This window comes from Lissotriton vulgaris, chromosome 8, assembly GCF_964263255.1.
Source record: "Lissotriton vulgaris chromosome 8, aLisVul1.2, whole genome shotgun sequence".
NCBI classification, from domain to species: Eukaryota; Metazoa; Chordata; class Amphibia; order Caudata; family Salamandridae; genus Lissotriton; species Lissotriton vulgaris.
The window spans coordinates 81,760,434-81,776,736 of NC_141696.1; the positions used below are offsets into that span (position 1 = coordinate 81,760,434).

At 46.2% G+C, this 16,303-nt stretch overlaps 1 protein-coding gene across 2 annotated transcripts in view; it reads right to left on the reverse strand.

Moving 5' to 3' along the window:
- LOC147693450 (uncharacterized) overlaps positions 1-13,342 on the reverse strand; it is a 326,887-nt gene extending 313,545 nt beyond the window's left edge. For both annotated transcript variants that reach the window (XM_086933731.1, XM_086933730.1), the window contains exon 1: positions 13,162-13,342. The gene's annotated coding sequence lies outside the window, so the exon portion shown is untranslated. The remainder of the gene's footprint in view (positions 1-13,161) is intronic.
- Positions 13,343-16,303: the final 2,961 nt, after the last annotated feature.

Consider the following 16,303-nt stretch of genomic DNA (forward strand, 5'->3'; position numbering starts at 1 on the left):
CCACAGACAGGTCCCCTAATGTCTTGCAGCCCCATTTATATAAGGGGATATCAACATATCACGTTTGACATGCAAGAAGGGCTGCAACCACAAAAGCGGTAATTTTGTATTGAAAGGGGGCTTTCCCAGCACATATCTGATTGCTAGTTTCCACATCTGTGCTGCTTGTCGCACTACATATGGGAACTACTTTTCAAACTAGCCCCTTCTTTAAGACTGTGAGGCAAACTATCTGCATCCCTTATTCCAGCCAGTAACCATTTCTCCCCATTGGGGCCATCCACACACCGATAAGCAGCATGCTGAAGCTGTGCCTCTATATGGTATAATTCCATGTCGGGCAAGCCGAACCACCCCAATCCCATGTCTAGTTTGAGTACCCCGAGCCCCACTCTGCTACGGCCAAAATGAGTGCAATCAAGCGGCTGTCCAGTTTTTTAAACGTCAAGTGGCCTATAGCACAATGCATATTCTGTAGGACATATAAGCATCTGCGTTGCAACGCCATCTTGGCGACAGCAATCCTACCGGCAACTGACAATGGTAATTTGATCGAAAAGGCCACTGAGGGCTCTAGACCAGCAAGGACTCTATCAATATTATACTCCTAGTTTCTCAAATGTATGCGTCGCCTGTATACACAGATACCTGTAGCTATCTAACTCCCACCTCAAACTCAGGTCGGGGAAGGAATCTGCAACACTTACACTGCCAGCTCACTTGGCAATGGGAAATATGAGGGATTAAGCTGCATTCTACCAGAGTCTGGACAACCTCCCAAATATCTGCAGCGTGTCCAGTAGGAGTAACACTGCTTGAACCGGCTGTTGCAGCGATAACAGGGCGTCGTCAGCATTCAAGGAGACTATATGCTGAGTATCTCCCATCTATATCCACAGTTCCCTCAATGTGGGCCTCAGTGAGGAAAAAACTGATTAGTACAAAAGAAAGATAAAGCTCATCACCCAGCTATCAACCTTCAGGAATTCAAAGCGTGGTTTGTTACTGACATTTTAAGATGAAAGGGATCCATCTTCTTAGGGACATTCGCCTTCCAGGTGATGATTGGGTGGCGAGACTGGACTTGAAAGACACATACCGGATGGTACCAATCTTTTCTCATTGGAGGTTTCTGCAATCCTTTTGGAGGGATCGGATCTACAAGTTTGTTGCTCTCCCATTTGGGCTCTTATTGGCCCCTTAGTGTTACACCAAGGTCCTATTGCTAGTCATGGTCCAAGGGGATACATCTGATAGCACATCAGGATGATATTCTTCTTCTGAACCAATGTCTATACCGATTAAAAGGGTAACTCCAGACAAAGCTCATCACCCAGTTATTAACTTCCAGGAATTCAAAGCGTGGTTTGTATACTGACATTTCAAGATGAAAGGGATCCATCTTCTTAGGGACATTCGTCTTCAAGATGATGATTGGATGGTGAAACTGGACATGAAAGACACATACCTGATGGTACCATTGGAGGTTTTGGTAATTATTTTAGAGAGATCTGATCTATAAGTTTGTTGCTCTCCCATTGATAGCACATCAGGATGATATTCTTCTTCTGAACCAATGTCTACACCGATTAAAAGGGTAACTACAGAAAAGAGGATCTCTTCTCGAGGATTTGGAGTTCATCATCCTCAACATCACCATCATCAAGACATATTGCGTCTCTTCCCAACCCAGAAAATTATCTTTTGGGACACTGTGGTAAACTCATCATCCCAGACATTGAAGTTTACTCTGAACAAAGCAACAAAGATATCGAAGGAACTGAAACTGCCCTTATGCAAGGAACGGATTTCTCTCAGGCAACTGGTGAAGTTTTACTGACCTTCTCAATAAGTGATCTTCGTGAGACCCATACACCTTTCGGGCTCTTCAGAGACTAAAGATAGCCCACTTCTGGAAGGGTTTAATTTACACAGAAATGGTGAACTTACATACAGAAGTAAGGACAGAGATCGAGTGGTGGCTGGAGCACACGGAAGCTTGGAATGGGGGAATTATTTTCAGCAATGTTCCAAAGCTGGGCATACAGTCAGACGCGAGTTGCCTTGGTTGGGGAGCTCGATGTGAAGATGTTGTTACAACAGGGGGTTCATGGTCTGTAGACCAACTGGGCCTCAACATCAATTGTCTGAAGCTCCTGACAGGATCACTCTCAGTGAAATGCCTGACAAAAAACAAAGTATCCTGTTCAGTTCTCTTGTAGACGGACAATATAACAGCAGTTCAGTACATCAATCAACTGGGAGGGAAAAGAGCCAAGGACTTGATCAAGCTATCAAAGGACTTATGGATGGCACTTTTACATCAACAATCAGATTTCTGTCTCTGTGGACAACCTTCAAGGAAGTCTGAACTAAATAGAGGACTGAACCTCTAGATTTCTTTGAGATTCCATCTTGTGTAAACTGGATTCGAGCATTTTCTTGCTGTGGCCGGTGCGAGAGGTGACCCACTATTTTTGGGATCTGTTCTACAAAGCGAGAGTGCAATAGCATTGAAGGCTTTTTCTCTAGGGGCCACCTAGAGGATATCATGAATGTGGCAAGATAGCCTACAGAATCAACTTTTAAGAAACTCTACTTTACCAATCACAGGAGAAGCATTGTTGGTGTCAATAAGCTTTAAAAATGCATAACACTTGCCTCGAGTCTCGTCATAAAATGAAACGTTTTCCTAAACAACATGATCGAAAGTTTCAACTTTATTGGGGACAAAGAGATGAGGATTGTCCCACACGGTAATGACCATCAGATTCCCCCCCTTAAAGATGCATGAACACAATGTTTGACAGAAGAATTGTTTATTAATATAAGGCTTGGCACGTCATTCAATTTCAGTCTAATGTATGTTGAATATCAAAAGTTTTCAACTTATTGAAGGTTCCAACAAATTAATTACCAATTTATAGGCAAAGTATATTCAAGCATGCTGACAGTATAAGCGGCGTACACAAGCCTGATTACTTTTCTTCTATATTGACAGGGACACATCAGAAGCAAAATGAACAGTGAGGCTATGAATTCATTTAAAGACATACTTTGCTTCACAAAGAGCTGTTTCTTGAGGACTGTTTGTTATAATAGAGGTGGCGAGACTTCATAGAATATGAGACTTACATTTTTTTCTCTAGAGTCTTTGGGGTTTTGTAGCACTCTAGTTAAGTTAAAGTCATTTGATTGGCTGCTGGGTTTAATAACTGAAGCATCCGCTGACAAAAAACCACTCAAGGCAGGAAGGCCATGCTAATCATGTCCGTGTGTCTAGAAGGAAAAAACACTGTTTATTTTTAATTACCCTCACACACGCTAGTGGTGTCATGCTTCATCATCGGGTCACCCCGACCCCTAGAATTCGGGGTGGGATCAACCATAGTGTTGGGTAGCTCTTTGAATAGATGAAGGAAGGGGACTTAAAGATTAAACAAGCATTTGCAATGCAATAGGTCTCGCATTAGGAAAGTTTGAGCTATTGGTATTGTAAATGACAATTTGTTTATGTATGTGTTGGTTTTGAAAATAGCTAAATTAATAGCTTTGTCATTTACAATGCCGATCGTTATAACTTTCGCAAATGTGACACCTATAGCATTTGTAATGCAATATGTGTTGTATTTAAGTGACTTACTTGTATTGCTATTACAAATAACGATGGCTTTTAATTTTTTTAAATATTTAATACTTAAATAAAAGTTATTGTAATCTACAATGGCAATAGCTTAAACTTTTGTAAATAACTTTTGTGAAGATTATGTTCAGTGTATTTTATTGTGACGAAAATCCAAGAACAGAAGTGAAATATTAACATCTTTTTGTGACATTTGTAATAAAGCTGGAAACATTGAGAGAACATATTTGAACCAGTGATGCTTTGGTGGTGCTGAGTGATGCTGTGGTTAAGCTGAGTGATGCTGTGGTTCCGCGGAGTGATGCTGTATTTGCGCGGAGTGATGCTGTGGTTGCGCTGAGTGATGCTGTGGTTGCGCTGAGTGATGCTGTGGTTGCGCTGAGTGATGCTGTGGTTGCGCTGAGTGATGCTGTGGTTGCGCTGAGTGGTTGTGCTGAGTGATGCTGTGGTGACGCTGAGTGATGCATTCTTGGCCCTGAGTGATGATGTGGTTTTGCTGAGTGATACTGTGGTGGTGCTGAGTGATGCTGTGGTGGTGCTGAGTGATGCTGTGGTGGTGCTGAGTGATGCTGTGGTGCTGCTGAGTGATGCATTCTTGGCCCTGAGTGATGATGTGGTGCTGCTGAGTGATACTGTGGTGGTGCCTAGTGATACTGTGGTGGTGCTGAGTGATGCTGTGGTGACGCTGAGTGATGCTGTGGTGGCGCTGATTGATGCTGTGGTGGCGCTGAGTGATGCTGTGGTAGCGCTGAGTGATGCTGTGATGGCGCTGAGTGATGCTGTTGTGGCGCTGAGTGATGCTGTGGTGGCGCCGAGTGATGCTGTGGTGGTGCTGAGTGATGTTGTGGTGGTGCTGAGTGATGCTGTTGTGGTGCTTAGTGATGCTGTTGTGCTGCTGAGTGATGCTGTGGTACTGCTGAGTGATGCATTCTTGGCCCTGAGTGATGATGTGGTGCTGCTGAGTGATACTGTGGTGGTGCCTAGTAATACTGTGGTGCGCTGAGTGATGCTGTGGTGATGCTGAGTGATGCTGTGGTGGCGCTGAGTGATGCTGTGGTGGCACTGAGTGATGCTGTGGTGGCGAAGAGTGATGCTGTGGTGGCGCCGAGTGATGCTGTGGTGGCGCCGAGTGATGCTGTGGTAACGCCGAGTGATGCTGTGGTGACGCCGAGTGATGCTGTGGTGGCGCAGAGTGATGCTGTGGTGGCGCCGAGTGATGCTGTGGTGGCGCCGAGTGATGCTGTGGTGGCACTGAGTGATGCTGTCGTGGTGCTGAGTGATGCTGTGGTGGTGCTGTTGTGGTGCCGAGTGATGCTGTGGTGGTGCTGGGTGATGCTGTGGTGGTGATGAGTGATCCTGTGGTGGTGCTGAGTTATCCTGTGGTGGTGTTGAGTGATGCATTCTTGGCCCTAAGTGATGAAGTGGTGTTGCTGAGTGATACTGTGGTGGTGCTGAGTGATGCTGTGGTGGTGCTGAGTGATGCTGTGGTGGTGCTGAGTGATGCTGTTGTGGTGCTTAGTGTGCTGTGGTGTTGCTGAGTGATGCTGTGGTGTTGCTAAATGAAGATGTGGTGTTGCTGAGTGATGCTGAGGTGGTGCTGAGTGATGCTGTGGTGGTGCTGAGTGATCCTGTGGTGGTGCTGAGGGATCCTGTGGTGGTGCTGAGTGATCCTGTTGTGGTGTTGAGTGATGCATTCTTTTTTTTATTATTCTTTTTATTGAAGCAAGAAACCATACTCGCATACTGGATTTACATGGCGCACAGGATTCGCACAGAAAATATAACAATACATCAGTTGTATGGCATTTACATCGCAATTTAGATCTCTCTCAGGTTATGCCTCTAGTTGCGAACCTCGAGCCTGGGGCGGCTCACAGATGTCTCCTCTGTATTCGTTCCATTTATCCCATATCTCCCCCCATTTTTTGGGGCATCCCCGGGCAGTGTACACAGTCTTCTCTTGGATCATGCACCAGTCCATGTCTCGTTTCCACTCAGTAAGTTTTGGAGGTGCCACCGCTCCCCAGTACCTTGCAATGTTGCGCTTAGTCACCCTCTGGTCAAGTGTCACCCATAGCTTCCCTCTCTACGATAGATCTGTTGGCTCCCATATGTTCAATATGAGATGTGTCGCTCCTGGACGCAGTTCCATTTCCCAAACGTCTTTCATACATCGGACCACTTTTACCCAGTATTATTGTAGTATTGGACATTCCCATATCATGTGAAAGAAGGAGCCAGCTATTCCGCAGCCCTTCCGGCACCCATCGTCCTCGCTCCTACCCATCCTCTTTAACCTGGTGCTGGAAATGTATACCCTATGCAGAATTTTAAGTTGGACGAGCCTAAGTCTGGACGAGATCGCTACCTCTTTTGGGGAGGCGAGTGCACACCTCCACTCCTCCTCGTCGATCTCCAGACCATCAGCCTCCCACCTCCCTTTCAAGCCCAGAAGTAAGTCAGGTAGGTTATTAATGAGCTTCTTGTATGTGAGTGAAATCGCGTGTTCATGTATGTGGCCGTCTAGTGGTCTGTCCTCCAGAGGGGAGGTCGGAGGGGGCACCGTACCATGCGGAATGTTCTTTTGAAGTGAGTGTCGGACTTGCAGATACCTAAAATACTCCGTGGTAGCGGGTTTAAATGTATTTTGAAGGTATTCGAAGGGTTTTACCCCCTTGGCTTCCCAGAGCTCCTTTACCTGAGAGATACCAATGAGGTCCCAGTTATGGAAGCCCTTGGTATGGCCCAGACGCTCAGAGACCCAGAGCGGGGTGGCAATTGTGAGGGTGTTGTGCCAACCCATGTTGCGTTGAACTGCATGCCATAGTTGTACCAAGTGAAGGGTCGGCCCTGTAAGGCCTGGAATAGAGTGCCGCCTCGTAATTCCCCCAGGCAAGACCCACTTGTCCATGCCAAAACCTGGGTTGTTACCGTCACAGTAGGTGCCTTGATAGATAGCCGAGAGATGTGCAGCCCAGTAGTATCTACGGATATCTGGTAAGGCTATCCCCCCATCATACCATCCTAGCGTCAATTTCTGCAGTGCAATGCGGGGTGCACCTGACCAGAGAAGGTCTCTCTGTGCCACCTCAATAGCCGCGAAGTAGGAAGACGGCACCAGATCTGGGTAGTTCTGTAAGGCGTAAAGGAACCGGGGTAACGCCATCATTTTAATCAAAGCCGCCCGGCCCAGCAGGGAGACTGGGAGCTTCTTCCAGGTGCCGGCATCCTGCGTAAGTCGTTGAAGGTGCGGGGTCAAATTCCTATCGTACCTCACTGTCTTGTCTTTGGATATAAAGAGGCCCAAGTATGTGAAGCCCTCAGTGACCACCTTAATGGGACATCCGCATGGAAGCACAGGGGGGCCACCATGCAGGACGTACAGAAGGGACTTGCTCCAGTTGATGCTGTATCCGGAGTTCTTCCCAAAATTAGTAAAAATATCGAGCACTCCGATTAGAGACCTCCGGGGCCGGGTGAGGTAAAATAGGATATTGTCAGCATACAACGAAATCTTGTCCTCCCAGCCGTCCGCCCATCGAATACCTTTTAGGAATACATCCTGTCTGATCCAGGCGGCCAGTGGTGCAAGGGCAAATAGGAGAGGCGAGAGAGGGTACCCCTGGCGTGTCCCTCTCTCAAGGGAGAAAGCCTCTGAGACCTTGTTGTTCACTACCACTTGGGCGAGTGGGTCCGCATAGAGGAGCCGTACCCTAGAAATGAAACTGGGGACAAACCCCAGCTTGTGGAGAACTGCCATCAGATACGGCCATTCGAGGGTGTCGAAGGCCATTGCTGCATCGAGAGATACAACCACCGCAACCTCACGCATCGTATGGACCCTCCCCAACACTCCGTTTAGTCTGCAGAGATTCAGAGCTGTGTTGCGGTGGGGCATGAATCCGGATTGATCCGGGTGGACCAATGTGGTGAGGACCGGCTTGAGTCTATTTGCCAGGATTTTTGCTAATATCTTTGGTTCAGCATTTAGCAGGAAGATAGGTCTGTAAGACGCACACAACTCCCTAGGCTTACCCTCTTTAGGAATTGCCACAATCGTAGCCAGTCTTTGGTCGCGAGGCAATATCCCTTTGGACTTGCTTTCCTCAAACATTCTTTTAAGATAGGGGCTGACCCCGTCATGTTTGAGCTTGTAGAGCTCAATCGGAAGGCCGTTAGGCCCGAGGGCCTTTCCGGGACGAAGATCGCTTATAGCTCGCTCCACCTCTGTCGTGGTGAGTGGCGCCTCTAGGAGGTCACGTACTGCATCAGAGAGTGCCGGCATCCTGATATCTGTCAAGAGTGCCACCGAGTCATCCTCCGGGCGATCAGACCCCCTTTTGTACACTGTCTTATAGTGACAGGCAAATTCAGCTGCAATGTCGTGGGGTTCTGTAAGTACAGAACACCACGACAATGGGGGAAGAGTAGCTTCTCCTCGTATGTGTGAAATGTCTCTGTCTTGCCAGGCTCCGTCCAATTTATGGGGGCTTCGAGTTTCTCACAGGACCGATTAATGTGTTTATGTGGGCTCAATTTGAGATCTCGCTCATCACATACACCTACTGCGGCATCGGTCCCCGGCTCTGAGAGACGGGGACCGATGCCGCATACATACGAAGAGAAGCTACTCTTCCCTCGCCACAAGGATAGGATAGGGACTTCCCAACCTTTATCTCCCCACACATAGAAGGGGGTCCATTTCCAGCCCTGAAGAAAGTCCTGGACCTTTACGGCCCTTTTGAACTGAAACATGTTGGCACCAGGGTCTTAGGACCATAAAAATCCAATAAAGACCAGTTTTTTAGAGTTTTACTGATCCAGCCAGACCCATGAATAAAGGGAAACCAGGGGTCTAACAGGTTTTTTAATCTTTAAGCCCCCTTTCTTCATCTATTCAAAGAGCTACCAAACACTGTGGTTGAGCCCAGCCCGACTTCTAGGGGTCGGTGTGACCAGATGATGAAGCATGACACCACTAGGGTGTGTGAGGGTAATTAAAAAGAAATAGTGTTTTTTTCCTTCTAGACACACTGACATGATTAGCATGGCCTTCCTGCCTTGAGTGTTTTTTTGTTTAATCTTTACTACCACTCATAGTGTAGTCTTCTCCAACATTGCAGATTAAACACCACTAGACATTCTGTCTGGGTGCAATCCTGTTGGAGTATTTTTTGTGAAGCATAATTCATAGGGAGGACATACTCCGGTCTTTTTTCCTCTCCAACCCCAAGGCTACCGGAATGTGTACCGGTGGCCGTTTGTGATAACAGCATCCACTGACAATACACATTCGGCTGATGGCATAAACAGTTTCAAACACAGTGTTACAGAAATTTCTCTTTTGACATTTTCAAAACATTGTTTTTGTTGTAGGTCCCGCACAAACAAATGGTGCATTTTTCTTGAGCAATGCTCTTAATGATTCCATTTTTGATGCATAATTCTCGATTAACCGAGAATAAAACTCAGTAAATCCCAGAAAAGACATTAATTGTTCCTTGCTTTTCGGTTCCGGAGCAGATAGAATTGCTTCAACATGGCTAATTTTGGGTTGAATACCCATGCCGTGACAAAGGTATTCCACTGTATGTTTTCCAAAAACATACTTCTCATTCCTGTTAGTCCAGGTTCCCTAAGAGCTCTCAAAACTGAATGCAAATACATGTTATGAAGTTCTTTATTCTTCCCAAAAATCTGAATGTCATCTTGGAAAACCCATGCACCTTCAATCCCACGCAATATTCTTGACATTTCCCTTTGAAAAACAGCTGATGTGCTAGCTAGTCCGAACGGCATGCGCCGATATCTAAACATGCCTTCAGAAGTAATAAATACTGTACAATGCTTTGAACTTTCATGTAATTCAATTTGATGATATGCATTTGGTAAGTCTATTTTTGAAAACCACGAAGAACCTCCAACAGAAGATGTTCATTCTTGTAAATTAGGAAGAGGTAATGTATCAACCCAAATGGCTTCATTTAAACTCCTCAAATCTACACATAAACTTAAATCACCACTGGATTTAAGGGAAATGACCAATCTGAGCTCTCCACTGGCTCTATGATTTCGTCCTTGCACAATTTTTTAAGAATCCCTTTTAAACTTTTCACAATAATTGATAGGAACATTTCTGAGTTTTTGTCTTATGGGACACACACCTTCTCGTAGAACAATCTTGTGTTTAAATTTCGCCATTTTACCTATGCCATTAGTGAAAACATCAGAATACATTTTCTTCAATGTGGAATATACATTACTAGATTGTGGGTCTTCACCTTCATTTCCATTCTCAAAAGCAAATACAGGAAATTCCAAACTAGCATTAATCTTAATACCTAAATCAACGACATGTGGCCATCCTAATATGGTTTCACCTTTATTGGCCACATAAACCTTGCCCCGACAGGACTTCATTCCAAAGCATACATCTGCCAATACATACCCTTCTAAAGGAATCTTATGGCCGGGGTAACTGCCAGGATTCACGTCAGGCTCCAACAATGTCCTACTGGGCCATAGTTTCCTAAATAGCACCATGCCCATAATTGTTTACCATGCACACAAATCAATCATAGTATTTACTTCCACTGCAGCAATACGCACCATACATGTGGATAATTTTTTAACCTTGCTTATAACTACCTCTGGTTTATCATAAATGCTAAACACTTCTCCAACTCATCATCATGCACTTCGTCTTGAATAAAACTAACTTTATTCTTAAAACTATTACATGCTCTACTGAAATGACCTTTCTTCTTGCATGTAGTACATACTTTATTTAATGCAGGGCACCAATTGAAGTTAGCTAAATGGCTACTAGAACCACATCTATAACACAAATCTTCGTGGTTCAGCAATTTTTTTGTTAGGATTGCTTTCAATTGTTTTACTACCTCCTTTACTTCTGCTCTTGATATCTTTACTCATAACACTCACTTGACTGGCATTACTTTTCTCACTCCCTAATTCACTCTTTTCATTACTCACTTCACCTATGCATTGGTCCGAAACTTCAACACCCCTAGCAACCTCAATAGCTGGCTTCAATGAAATACTACCACATGACCACAATTTCTCTTGGATCTTCTTGGACTTTGTCCTCATTAAAATGTGGTCACGTAAGGTCATACAGTCAGATTTGCAAGTAACCGCAAGTCCCCTCAAAGCAGAAACATAATGGTCGATAGGTTCCTCAACTTTTTGCTTTCTAGTATAACATTTTAATGGCTCCATTACTACATGAACTTTTCTGCCAAACCTCTCATGCATCTGTTTAATCGCATATTGATAAACCCCAATATCACCAGCATTATCTAACACAGGTACATTTTTGTACTCTCTCATCCCCACAGCACCTAGTCTATGTTTAAGAAGAGATAATTTTCTCTCTTCAGAACATTCATCTTCCTCAAGAACTTCTACATAAGCCTCAAACATATCAATCCATAAATCCCACGCAATAGGAGGGTCTCCCAATTCTGCTAAAAAAATGGTGGAAGTTGAATCGTTTAAATGCTAATAAGCAAGAAGAAAAGAAAAACAACCTCAATATTAGAAATTACAGTTCACCAAGGTAAGTTGACTCAAGGAATTTGGAAAGAAATTGTTCGCAAGTCACATGTTTGCAAGTCAATTTTGTAAATAAACTAGTCACCAAAAGTTCTGTGATGAGGTGTGCCTGTCACCGAATTGGCAACCACGGACAGTTAACTGGATGAAAAATAAGTCTCCTCGAAATGCTCTGCAAATAATTGATAGCAATACTATTACGGTTTCCTAGAACCAGGATCAATACCAAAAGCCATTACCTAAAAGGATGCGAAGTTTCTATAATCCAGGAGTGACTGCTGTGTTTTTTAAAATGGCCACCACGTTACTCACGTAAGGACGCTTGACGTTGTGTGCGTGCTGTTGCTAAGCGCTTCAATGCCAAACAACCTCGAACTCTGCTAACACGTTACTCACATAATGACGCTAACAGTGTGCATGTGCTGTTGCTAAGCGCTTCAATGCCAAACAACCTCGAGCGTTGCTAAGCAACTCCGACGCCTTGCCGTCAACCGCCGTGTTGACCTAGAACAGTTGCGTAGAACTTCGATAGACGTCACGATTACTTCTTTAATATTTCCAAAAGAAGGAAAATCCATCCATCGGTGGCACTTAGATTCAGACGATCATCGTGCAGGAATATGCAATTTCGTAAATCAGGTCATTTATGGCAATAAAAATAGCATGGGGTCTTCAAAACCATCAATAAGTAGAAAAAATACAACAACCAGCACATCCCCGGTGTCGCTGTGCTCCCGCTAGTCGCCATTGTAAAGAAGACAATGGTTCACCAAGTGATTTGAATCCAGTAATCCTTTATTCCAGTATTAGGGTAACAGCGACACCTCCACCCTACAACAACAATCTCTAACTCCTGTAGATCCAGGCTACCAATTCAACCATCAACATTCTTACACCACTCGTCACCCACACATTCTACAACCGCTGCACTCATACCAACACCCAAGAGCCCATACCACACATGCTAACGAATATCCAAGTATTCTGATGGTTGAATTCTCTACTGTACCAGATGATAGAGGGGAAACTGTACCGATACAATCAGTATAGCAGCTATTTATTTATGCAGAAAAAACACTTTATGCAGAAAAAACACTTTATTTAGTAAAAGTACTGACCTACAAACGCAAAACAGTAGTCGTCTAACAAAGGTGTCTGTCTTATTTGCTTGCAAAATGATCTAGAAAAAAAGACCTGCATGCTTCACTTGTGTGCATTTCATTTACTGTCTGGGCGACTGAAGGCACTGATATGAGTATATACTGTGCACAAGTGTTCCCACTCTGTTTTTGTTGATCGCCTAACGTCAGTGAATACATCACTTTGCACCATGAGAGAACGTAAAATTGGACAGATACTGAACATACTTGGAGCAATAATTTTAGCATAGTTTTAACAATATGTTACCAGTATCCTTAACGTCTACCTGTAGGTTATTCCTTTACCTAGTTTATTACGGCATATGTTTTATTTTGAAATGTAATTTGCAACCAGTAATACTGTAAAGCGTCTTTCACTCCAATCTAGTCCGTGGTATGCAAACATACTTAACTAAATAGAAAATAAAAAGTAGATTGACCACCTAAGTCTATTATCAAATACCCTGGTTTTATCCTGGTTAGTTTCTAGTGATGCAATTAGACCTGCAGAAGTGGTGTGTGGGTTAAATGCTCAAGCCTGGGAACAGTGCATAGGGCGGGTGGCATAAAGTGTGGGGAACTCCTTAGTGAGCAGAGGTGAGTGAGGTGTACAGAGAGGTGACGGTGAGCATCAGCGGAGCCTGGTGGTGTCACAGACCACCCGCTTAGAAGCCTGCTGGACGCTAGGAGCACGCCTCCCGTCCCGCCCTGCACAGGAGCTCCCCAGGGCCGCGCCACGCCCACCCTGGAGGGCTCGCTGCTGTACGCCCCCGGCGCCGCACTCCTCCCCCACCCCCTCACCTGTTGTTCGCGTGGCCCGCCACCTCCCCCGCACAGATAGAAGCAGCACAGCACCGGAAGTGCGGCGGGGCATACCACCTGCGCCGGGAGCACAACACTGGGAGCGACGAACAGCGCGGCGGCCATCTTGGAACGGCTTGTGCGCCATCAATGTCTTTGGGAACAGTGGCGTTTTCAGGCCCTTCCTGGACAACAGGCACTTGTCTGCTCTCGTTAGAAGCCCGGGTGATATCCAGAAAAGAAACCAGCGCACAACAATACTGGCACAGTGGAGGCAGAAGAGCGCCGCTTCATTAAAGTGGCGGTTAACCAATTCCGCCTCAGACAAGATGGCCGCCACACATTGCACTTCCAGTCCTAGAAAGCAGCGCCAGGTAGGGCTCAACAAACACTGAGGAGCAAGAGGAGTCATGGGGCACAGGAAGCGGGGCGCACATGTTCCCTTAAGGCTTAAGCCATAGGTTTGTTGTGCCCCAGCCATCTCTTTCTTTTGTGGCCTTTGGTGGATATCATACCACCTATAATAAGTTGTCAAAGAAACAAGCATTTGTAATGCAATAGGTCTCGCATTTACAAGTTTTGTAAATTTTTACAAAACACTCGTAAAGGCGAGACCTATTGCATTGCAAATGCTGGTTTGTCAATTCGCCCATGCAGTGCTTTCATGTAAATGTCGGCCACGCCCCTTTACTTAGACAAGCCATGTCTAAAGAAATTGGCGTGGCAGACCTTGAAGGGAAACAAGGGACACTTTCCCCCCTAAAAAAAGCATTTGTAAAGTTGACAAAATGTATTTTTATTTTTGTAATAGCAGGCCATGCTGTGCTTTCACTTTAATGTCGGCCACGACCATTTCTTAAGACATGGCTAGTGCCGAGACACCTAAGGGTATTTCAGCGCTCTATAAATCTCTAAAATAAATAAAGGTGCCTGGCTGATATTAAAGTGAAAGCGCTGCAGGGGTCGCTTTAAAAAATAAAAATCATTTAATAAAGAAAGGAGCACGGCCACTCTATTCAAAGTGGACTGCGCTGGAAAAATATAGAAAGGCGCGCAGCCGTTGCAGGAAAGCACATAGTGTCTGGAGTAGGACAAAGTAATAAAAGAATATAGTTCTCACAGACTAAATAAACATACTGTGTAACCACACAAGTAAAAACAATTGGTCTTTATGGGAGGTTACAAATGCAGACAAGGCGTTACTAAGGAGGGACTAACAATAATGATGAATCAGAAGAAACCATTTAGAAAGGATAGTAACAGGAACCAACTGGAAAAAGAGTGGAGAGTGGGTGGAGCTTCAAGTCCGTACCAGTGTACCGCATGCCTCACAGAGCAACACCTAGGCTGCCCAGGCTTGTCCTTAAAAAAAAAAAAAAAGCAGAACTGCAGGCAGGAGCCGCTGCTGGCCAAAGGTGAAAAACTTTTTTTTAAAAAGAGGGAGATACCCCTTTGGTTTGCAAAGGGACAGGGTATACATCTAAGCAATAAACACAGAAGTCCCTAAATCTTAATACACAAGAGGACAATTACTTGTATGTATGTATGTATAGGCATTTATATAGCGCACTACTTACCCGGAGGGTCCCAAGGCGCTTCGACCGCTGCGAAACCCTTCTTGGCTTCCCTGAGAGATGGTCCCTTAATGGGTATCTCCAGGGTGAGACCAGGCATCCCCGGCGGTCTGGTGGGGCCGTTAGTGAAGATGAGGCAAGCTAATGCCCAGAGTTGCCGAGTGTGATCGCTGATCAGAGTGTGCACCGAGGCGAGAGAATTATCGAGTCCGCTGACCCTGGTCCAGAAACCTGCCGCGCCGGGAATCGAACCCTGGTCCCGGGCCGTCCTCTGCTCTCGGGTCTGCCGCCTCTAACCAGTGAGCCACACTACTCCCTGCCCCCTCCCTGCAACACTCCGCAAAAGCGCCCGTGGCGCGTTTTGAGTTGGGGGATTAAGTCGCCTTGAATCCTGAGGGTCCCTGGGGTCCAACTAGCCCACCGGTTACCTCCAGTAAGCTCCACAGAGCTGCGTTGCAGGGAGGTGGAAAAAGGGGGTGGCTTCTGAACACCTCCCTGGCACGTTGAAAGTTGGAAAATTAATTCCTCTTCAATCCAGAGGGTCCCTAGGGGCCAACTAGCCCACCAGGTACCTCCAGGATGCATAAGGGAGCAGCGTTGCAGAGTGGTGTTCAGAGGCCACAACCCCTTTTTCCACCTCTCTGCACAGAAGCTCTGTGGCGCTAACGAATTAGTTTGGACTCCTTATCTGGTGGAGGAGCATCCCCTGAAGTTTAGAATTTGCTCACTTACAAGAGATTGATACTACTAGGGAATCTTAAGGTAATTGTCATTTGATAAAGATGGAGTCTACAGGAGAGGCTTTATATTTGTTATCCACTCTAGGAGTCAAGATGCAGGCTCTCACTCGGTCTTTAAAAATTTCATAAGCAGGGGGGGCGAGGCTAGCGGCCGATCATGGCGGCAGCATAGCGTGAGAGCTCCTGAGGGCACTGTGGCCTTATCCTAAATCCGACACATAAATCCGCTACCTTGCTCACCTGAAGCGGCGGCGATCGGGTCCGGGCACGAAGCGGTGTCACCGGTCCGACTTTCGACTGAATCCGAAGACCAGAGCCCGTCTGATTCCACGCGACCACATCTGGGCCTACCAGCGGGACGACAGCACCGGCCTTGCGTAAGGCACAGGTCCCGGCGGAAGTGAGACCGAGCCGGCCTGAATGAACGGACACATCCCGGCATCCGCCCGACAGAGCTCATTCACCACCTGGGACTCCGTATAGAGGCACCGCCCTACAGAACGCATACAGGCGTCTGCACACTGCCTGTGCGGGACTGGCGTGGCGCACGGGTGCGGACCGATACGGCCAAGAGCGTGCTACGCAGCGGCAATACCCCACCCCCCCCGGGGGCCTAGCGAACTGCACGGGACGGCTGCGGCGATCCCCACGCCCCGCTTGCCCGCGAGGACGGAGAGGACGCAGATACAAGCCCCGATCTGAGGTGAGAAGCATAAGTACCCCCGGGGGATGGTGGCACATAGAGGATCCACGCAGGAACCTACAGAGGGGACTCGGGGCTCACATACTGACCCAGAAGCGTCAGCAGCCCTGGCACGGTGGAGACGC